The sequence below is a fragment of the Diplotaxodon limnothrissa genome, linkage group LG5, assembly GCF_057381915.1.
Source record: "Diplotaxodon limnothrissa isolate DT_005_m linkage group LG5, D_limnothrissa_male_GT1.1, whole genome shotgun sequence".
NCBI classification, from domain to species: domain Eukaryota; kingdom Metazoa; phylum Chordata; class Actinopteri; order Cichliformes; family Cichlidae; genus Diplotaxodon; species Diplotaxodon limnothrissa.
Window position 1 is genome coordinate 6,954,672 of NC_140600.1, and position 7,884 is coordinate 6,962,555.

The window sequence follows — 7,884 nt, forward strand, 5'->3', positions numbered from 1 at the left end:
ACACATTTGCCGTACTCGATGATGGCTCAGAGAAGACTGTTCTGCTTCAGTTAAATCTCTAGGTTTGGAACAGGAGGAAGCAACACTCTCACTGAGAACTATCCGTCGAGATGTAATCGAGATGAAGGGAGGCTTTGTCTCATTTCAGGTGTCACCAAGGGCTAAGCCCAAAGTGAGGTACAAAGTAACACATGCCTTCACAGCCCAACAGCTGAGCCTAGCTACTCAGTCATGTCCAGCTGAAAAGTTAAAGAAGAAGTATCTTCACTTACAGAAAGTCCAGATTGAGGGATTTAACCAGGTCCAACCTTTAGTGCTGATTGGCTCAGATAACGCTCTTCTCATCACCCCTGTCCGTCCGTCCTTCGGGGGTCGTCCAAAGGGCCAGTAGCCATCTGCACCAAGCTCAGATGGGCCATCCAGGAGCCGGCCAGTAGTATGCCTACATCTGAGGGGGACATGCAGTGCCTGAATATTGCCTTTCTCCTGCGGAGGCCCTGCATCAAGATGTGAAGCGTTTGTGGCAACTAGATGCTACCCCTTCAGGACAGAGAAGGAGGTTACATGGTCAAAGGAGGACAGAGAGGCTGTAGCTATGTTGGAAACGCTTCCGGCAACACCCTGTAGCCGTGAGTGGAGATATAAAAGCCACGTTTCATCAGATCCGGCTGCTACCAGAGGATTGTCCTCTACTGCGGTTTCTGTGGAGGGATTGTGAAACTGACCGGCCCCCAGACGTATATGAGTGGAGAGTTTTGCCCTTCGGAACAACATGTAGCCCCTCTTGTGCTATTTTCGCCCAACAGAGACATGCAAGGGAGCACGAAGACACCCACAAGGACATCTGTGACACTGTCCACACTGCTTCTACGTGGATAATTGTTTACAGTCCCTGTCCAATCCAGAAGAGGCAAAGCAGCTCATCGACCGAATAAGAGGTTTACTCATGTCCTAATCTAATCTCTTTTCTTGGCTGACGTAACGCACACATAACACACCCACTTCAAACATACGTCACAACAATTAAAAATCCACCCCAGTATTAACAACAATGAGCTTTCATCAAATATCCCCAAACTTTACTTTTATTTATCCCAAATTACCCAAAATTATCATAGACATGTCACCTGAAATCTACTTAACAGATTTTATAATTTAGTTTAATTTCCACTACTGAGCCAATTTAACAGTAACAATCATCAATTCAGTGGACAACTAATTTAGAATTCATCCAATGTGCACAATTTTCAACAGGCTTGCGCTTACCTATACTCTTTTAGACCGGTCTGTTGTCCACCTCATATCAGATCGTACCTTAAGGTCCAAATTAGTCCCCTCAGCCGCACAAGAATCTGGGTCACGGCACCAAGTGTTAATTTCCGGTTCTTTCGGATTCTTTAGGGCCAAAAAGACACAGCTCAAAAGTGGTCTTTTTACTTTAAAAAATGATCTTTATTTTAAATATCCGGATATGGAGACCTTAGCACACAACACACAACCCAAGGTCTGAAGCACAAACGGAAGCCTAATTATTTATATACTTGCTCTCACGTCACACCACACTTTAAGTTTCGATCAAACAGTCTTTCACTTTCACTTCATTCTAGCTGCAAAAGCACGCTCTGCAAAAGCATGCAGTTTCCTGTCAGCACTTTTTGGCACAGAGTGTACTCAGAGTTAGGCCTTTCTTATATAAAGCAATATAATCAGCGTATAAACATTTAAGATGATAACTTTAAACCTCAACAGAGGATTCGAGATACGCCAGTGGGCGAGCAACGTGCCCGAAGTAGTTGCACACCTGCCCTCTTCAGCTAGATCGGAGAGCTGCGAGCTTTGGTTGAAAATCAAAAGTCTCGACCCACAAGAGTCAACATTAGGACTCAGCTGACACTGCCCGACAGACGTCCTGGGATATAAGCACCACCCTATAACCTACTTCACGATCACGCTGCACAATGTGTACAAGGTACTAGCTACCCAGTATGACCCACTAGGTTATATTTGTCCCTACACTACAAGGGCCAAGCTGATTGTACAGGCCCTGTGGAGCACAGACAGAGGATGGGATCAGCCCATCGAAGGGAATCTACTTCAGTCCTAGCTTGAGTGGAAAAGTGAACTGTTACAGCTTTAGCATGTCACCATTCCCCGCTGCTATGCTCCTTCTCACAACTCCAGCAATGCGACATACAGTACAAGGCTCATATATTCTGTGACGCATCAGAAAAGGCTTATGGAGCTGTGGCTTATCTCTGAGTAATAGAGCAACAACTGCCCATCGCCACATCATTCCTGATGGCTCGCTCGAGAGTGGCCCCACGCAAACAGGTGTCAATGCCCCAATTGGAGCTTTGTGCAGCACTCACAGGAGCCCACTTGGCCAAATTACTCCAGACTGAGTTCACCATACTCCTGCAGTCGATCTACCTGTGGACAGACTCTACAACGGTGCTGCAGAGGATCCAGTCTAGTTCCTGTCACTATAAGGTATTTGTGGGGACTAGAATCTGTGAAATACAGGAGCTGACATCACCTGAACAGTGGCGGTTTGTGACCTCTGATCTTAATCCCGCTGATGACATCACCAGAAGGAAACATCTCGCCGACCTAACTGTTCTCAATCGTTGGTCACATGGTCCACCCTTCCTGTCACAAACTGCTGACACTTGGCCTAAGTTGCCAACAGAGTTCCCAGCATGCAGCGAGGAGGAGCTCAGGAAGACGGTTCATACAGCCGTCTTAGCGTGTTGTCCCCTGAATTTGACAGTCTTACCGGTCTCATCAGAGTCAGATGCCGCCTCTGTCGAGCCGCAGACTTAGATCCAGACAGTATTCATCCCATCATACTAGAGCTGAACACCCCCTGACCAAGCTCATCATAAAAACTTATGATGACCAGCTCCTTCACCCAGGTGCGGAGAGGCTGTTTGCAGAAATACGGTGCACCTATTGGATCCTCAGAGGACGTCAAGCCGTTAAGAAACATCAGCACCAGTGTGTGGACTGTAGGAGATGGCGTGCCTCACCTTCTACACCCAAAATGGCTGACTTACCTTCATCACGGCTGAGACTCTATAAGCCCCCGTTCTGGTCAACAGGCGTAGACTGTTTTGGGCCGTACACGATAAAGATAGGTTGTAGAAGAGAGAAATGCTGGGGAATTATCTACAAGTGTCTCATAACCAGATGCGTGCACCTTGATCTCCTCCCTAGTCTTGACACCGATTCCTTCCTTATGTCATTAGGAAGATTTATCACACGATTGGGAAAGCCATACAAGATGTGGTCCGATCAAGGGACTAATTTCAGAGAACAAACTGCGTTTGAAAACATGGAGCCTGAACTAGCCAAGCAGACTATCAACTTCCACTTCAATCCCCCACACTCTCCTCATTTCAGGGGAGCCTGGGAAAGGGAAATTAGAGCAGTGAAGTCAGCTCTGCAAGTAGTCCTTAAAGACCAAGTTGTGGCCAAAGAAGTCCTACTCACAGCCCTCATAGAGGTTGAGGGCATTTTGAACTCTAAACCACTCGGCTATGCATCAGCTGACACAGCTGACCCAGATCCCATCCCACCAAATCTTCTCTTGATGGGGCGGCATGATTCGGCACTACCCCAGGCAGTTTACGGCCCCTCAGGTACTGTTTCGAACAGAAGATGGAGACACAGTCAGGTCATCAGCGACCACTTCTGGAAGCGGTTCATACAGAACTACCTCCCAGGACTGCAACTCCGACAGAAATGGAGGAAGTCCACTGACAACATGGCAGTGGGACAAGCTGTTATGATTGTGGACTCTAATCTGCCTAGAGGCCTTTGGCCTGTGGGTACCATTTCCAAAGTTTTCCTGGGCTGATGGCATTGTTCGAGCTGCCGAGGTCAAGGTTAAAGACAGTACCTATGTTCACCCGGTAACTAAGCTTGTGGAACTTCCCAAAGTTCCTGAGAACTCAAATGATACTGTCTCAAAGTAGAAGGACTTTAGGATGAGTGTATTTGCATACAAATACTGGGGCAGCTGTTAAAAGTCCACTTGTTTACTGCACCTTGTTTAGACTAAGTCACCCACGATGCACCTCAGTATTGTACTTCCAGTTGGGAATGTGTTCAGTGCGGTTCTGCACAGCTGAGAGGTGCATCGGAGGAGTAACGTATTTACTTGCATTCCTGTGTGAGTTGATACTGTCACGATGAGTTGTGTGGCTGTCAGTGGCTGGACCCACGTGCAGGACTCGGAGACAAAACATTAACTTAAACGACAGCTTTATTTGCTGGTGAGTCACCCTTGGCGATACATAAACAACAACTTAAACTAACTAGACTGGAGATGCTGAAGGTAGACGACAATGAATACACACACAACAAACGTGGAGGACGCAACAACTGGCAGGGAAAAACACAGGGCTTAAATACATAGTGAGGTGATTAGCGAATGTGAAACAGGAGGAGAGCACAGCTGGGACTCATCAGACATGACAAGACAAGGGGAGGCAAAACTCAAAACATTGACATAGTACACAGACTTTCAAAGTAAAACAGGAAACTGAACAGACATGGACTAAACTAGGGGATACAGTGACAGAACAAGAGACACACTGACAGAAATGACTGTATACTAACAGAAGTAACACAGAACCATGACCTAAGAAGGAGAACACAAGAAATGCCAAGGACCTAGAGAGTTAGGAATACTAGCGACAGAAATCAAACCCAAGAGAATCAAAACACATCATGAAATCAAAGATAACTAATACAAACAGAAAAACACTGAGTCCACAGACTCAGGACCGTGACAAATACTGTGTGCGTGCTTACCACATGACTACACACATACACACACTCACACCCCCTTTACTTACATTTGAATGTTGTAATTCAATCGCATCCCTGCCAACGCTGTTCATCCTGTTGATGCCATCTGCCACCTCCTTATTAAAGTTATTTGAACTACATCACTGTGGAGTACCATTCCTTCTGACCGAGGAGAAGCGTGATAGGCAATCAGTGCAAACATATATTACACATCCACTTCTATTTGAAAATCATTTCATGTTAAGGATCACTGCCATTGAAGAAAGCTGGGTCTCCAACAACAACCAAGTGGTTTCATCAGTTTCCCCTGGAAGAGTGCAAAGTTTCCAAAACCAAAGTTGCACAGCCAGTCTGGAGCAAATCTGGGAGCAACTGAATTAGTCCCCAATGAGTTCTACCATAATGTGCAGAGGAATTTGAGTAGTCTGAGGGAGAGCAATCAGCAGAAACTTATTCAACTATGGTAAGTGCCAACTACCACAGATGACACCAGAGTTTTTTAGCCACGCCAATCTTTGCTTGCCCTTAGTCCTATTTGCTAGATTTATCTCCATGTGGTTCTCTCCACTTCCTGAACATAGAAATGAAGGATCACCATTTTGACAAACAGGATGAGGCCATTTAACACTATAAACCTATAGACTACAGCCCTACACGCCAACACAAATCCCTGTCCTAATGAGGTCACACATGATCCTTCCTTTAGTATTTAGGTATGGACACAAAACTGAGAACACAAAGTAAAGCAGAAAAACGGCACAAAGAGACTTTAAAGCTGATGCCTGACTGGTCATCATTTCATTACCTGTTGAAGTTCAGGGTTTGGCTACTGAGCTGGGGTTTATATTTGACTAAGCAATAACATCACTCTGGGTTCTTGGCTGTATAGCTCACTTTTCACCCAAAAAAGCAAATATCAGCCAAGTGCAAGTATCAGTCAAACATTAAACAACATGTATATTTTTAAAGGTGCCTAAGTAATACTTCAGTCAAGTTTTATTCTTCTGGCAACTTAAAAGACTGTAATGACAAAATAAAGCATTGTGTCTCTGATGAAAAATGTGGATAAAAAGGGCAAAGCAAAGCATCTGCATTTAACTTTTATCCTCATTTTAGTCTGGGCCAGTATTTTAATAACTAAATCAGGTTTACCTTTTTCTTTTTTAAAAAACACAAAATACTTTGGCAGAAGGCATTACTGAAATTAAGTACTTTAAATCAAACTCACATTTTTGTTTCTTTGTCTGATTAGCATAACAGTGTATGCCACAGTTAGAAGTTTAACTATAACCCCAGACTTATTTCATGACATAGTCTTTTGTTGGGGGCTGTCTTTCCCTTTGCAGAGTTGAACGTGTGACTGTCTGTGTCTGCATGACATTTTCATTCGCTGTATCAGCTCTTGGTGCTTCTTTTGAGCTCTCTGGCCATGAAACACGTTGCATTCCATCTCTTCCCATCACTGAGAATACATCGCTGCTGTACCAACAATGGATTGCTGTACTGTGTCTCTCCTTTTCCCAATGGAAAGGTTTGCATACTCTGTGTAGATACTAGTAGATACATACTGTGTAGAGTGCACTTTTGTCCTGTGTCTGTGCCATTTTAATTCTGATGTGTTAATACTGTCCATCCATCAGCAGAGGCAGGATGTCCAATTTAGTCTGCATTGGCATCCCTCTGAGGAGATGGAAAGGGTACCCACCAGTTGTAGCATAAGGGTAGCCCAATAACTGTGAAGAAGTTCTGTAACCACAGTTTTCCAGGCTCGTTGTGTAGCTTGTGCTTTCTGAATAGAGTCCTTCAGTTGTCTGTTAAAGTGCTCCACACCTCCGTTCACCTGAGGATGCGATCTGCTTGTCCTGATGTGGTTAATGCCATGCTCAGTCAGAAAATCAGCAAAAACAGAAGTTAGGAATGCAATCACAGTTGCAGTTGTGGCATTTGGGGTGAATGCAGCTTCAGGCCACTTACTAAAATAGTCAATAAGGTTTTTGGTAACTATTGTCCTGTTTTGTGTCCTGTGTCCTGTTTGTTTGTATATGTGTTTTTCTTGCTGCTGTTACAACCAAATTTCCCCTTGTGGGACAATTAAAGGATTATTCTATTCTATTCAAACCTCCAGTCATAGGTCTAATGTTCAAATGGATCAACAATGTCGACTGCAACATGTTGGAATGGACCTACTGGAAACTTGATGGGTTGTAATGGGGCAGCTCAAACAGTAGCTGTTTTATCACAAGCCTGGCAGGTTGTGCATGCTGAAAGAACTTTTGTGGACAAACTCATCCATGTGTGGCCACCAGTAGGCGGTGCTTGTTGCGAACCATGACTTGATGTCCCACGTGGGCCAGGTGCACAACTTTTCCTTGCAGAGATTTAGGAACTATGAGTTAAGTTCATTTCAAGGTTGAGGCTTTAGCTTTCAGACTGATGCCCTCACATTTGACTCTAGAAAAATTTGGTTTATAGAGGAATTCATGATTGGCTCAATGACTCCAAGGTACCCAGTTTCTGTGAGTACATAACAAGCCTAAATTGTCGTACCTCCACCACCTCATCACCTCAACAAGTGGCATCACCTCTCACCCCAACCAGTCGCAGCAGATGGCCCCGCCCCTCCCTGAGCCTGGTTCTGCTGGAGGTTTCTTCCTGTTAAAAGGGAGTTTTTCCTTCCCACTGTCGCCAAAGTGCTTGCTCATAGGGGGTCATTTGACTGTTGGGTTTTTCTCTGTATGTATTATTGTAGGGTCTTCCTTAAAAAAGCGCTTTGAAGCGACTGTTGTTGTGATTTGGTGCTATATAAAATAAAATTGAATTGAATTGAATTGAATCAGTGTGTGTGCTGATGTGTTTTCCCAAATGTGGTAATATGTATATGTCGGGTGCTCCATCTGGTGACACTGTTGTCCTACTGGGAGATTTCAGTTATCACATGGTCATTTACAGCAAGACCGGTAGGCCTGTAATTGGGATGAACAGCCTTCCAGATCTGAAACTAATGTGATGTTTTGTTATTGCATTTTTGTGCAAAAGGGAAAACTCAGGTGTGGGAGGAGGTCAGTGATG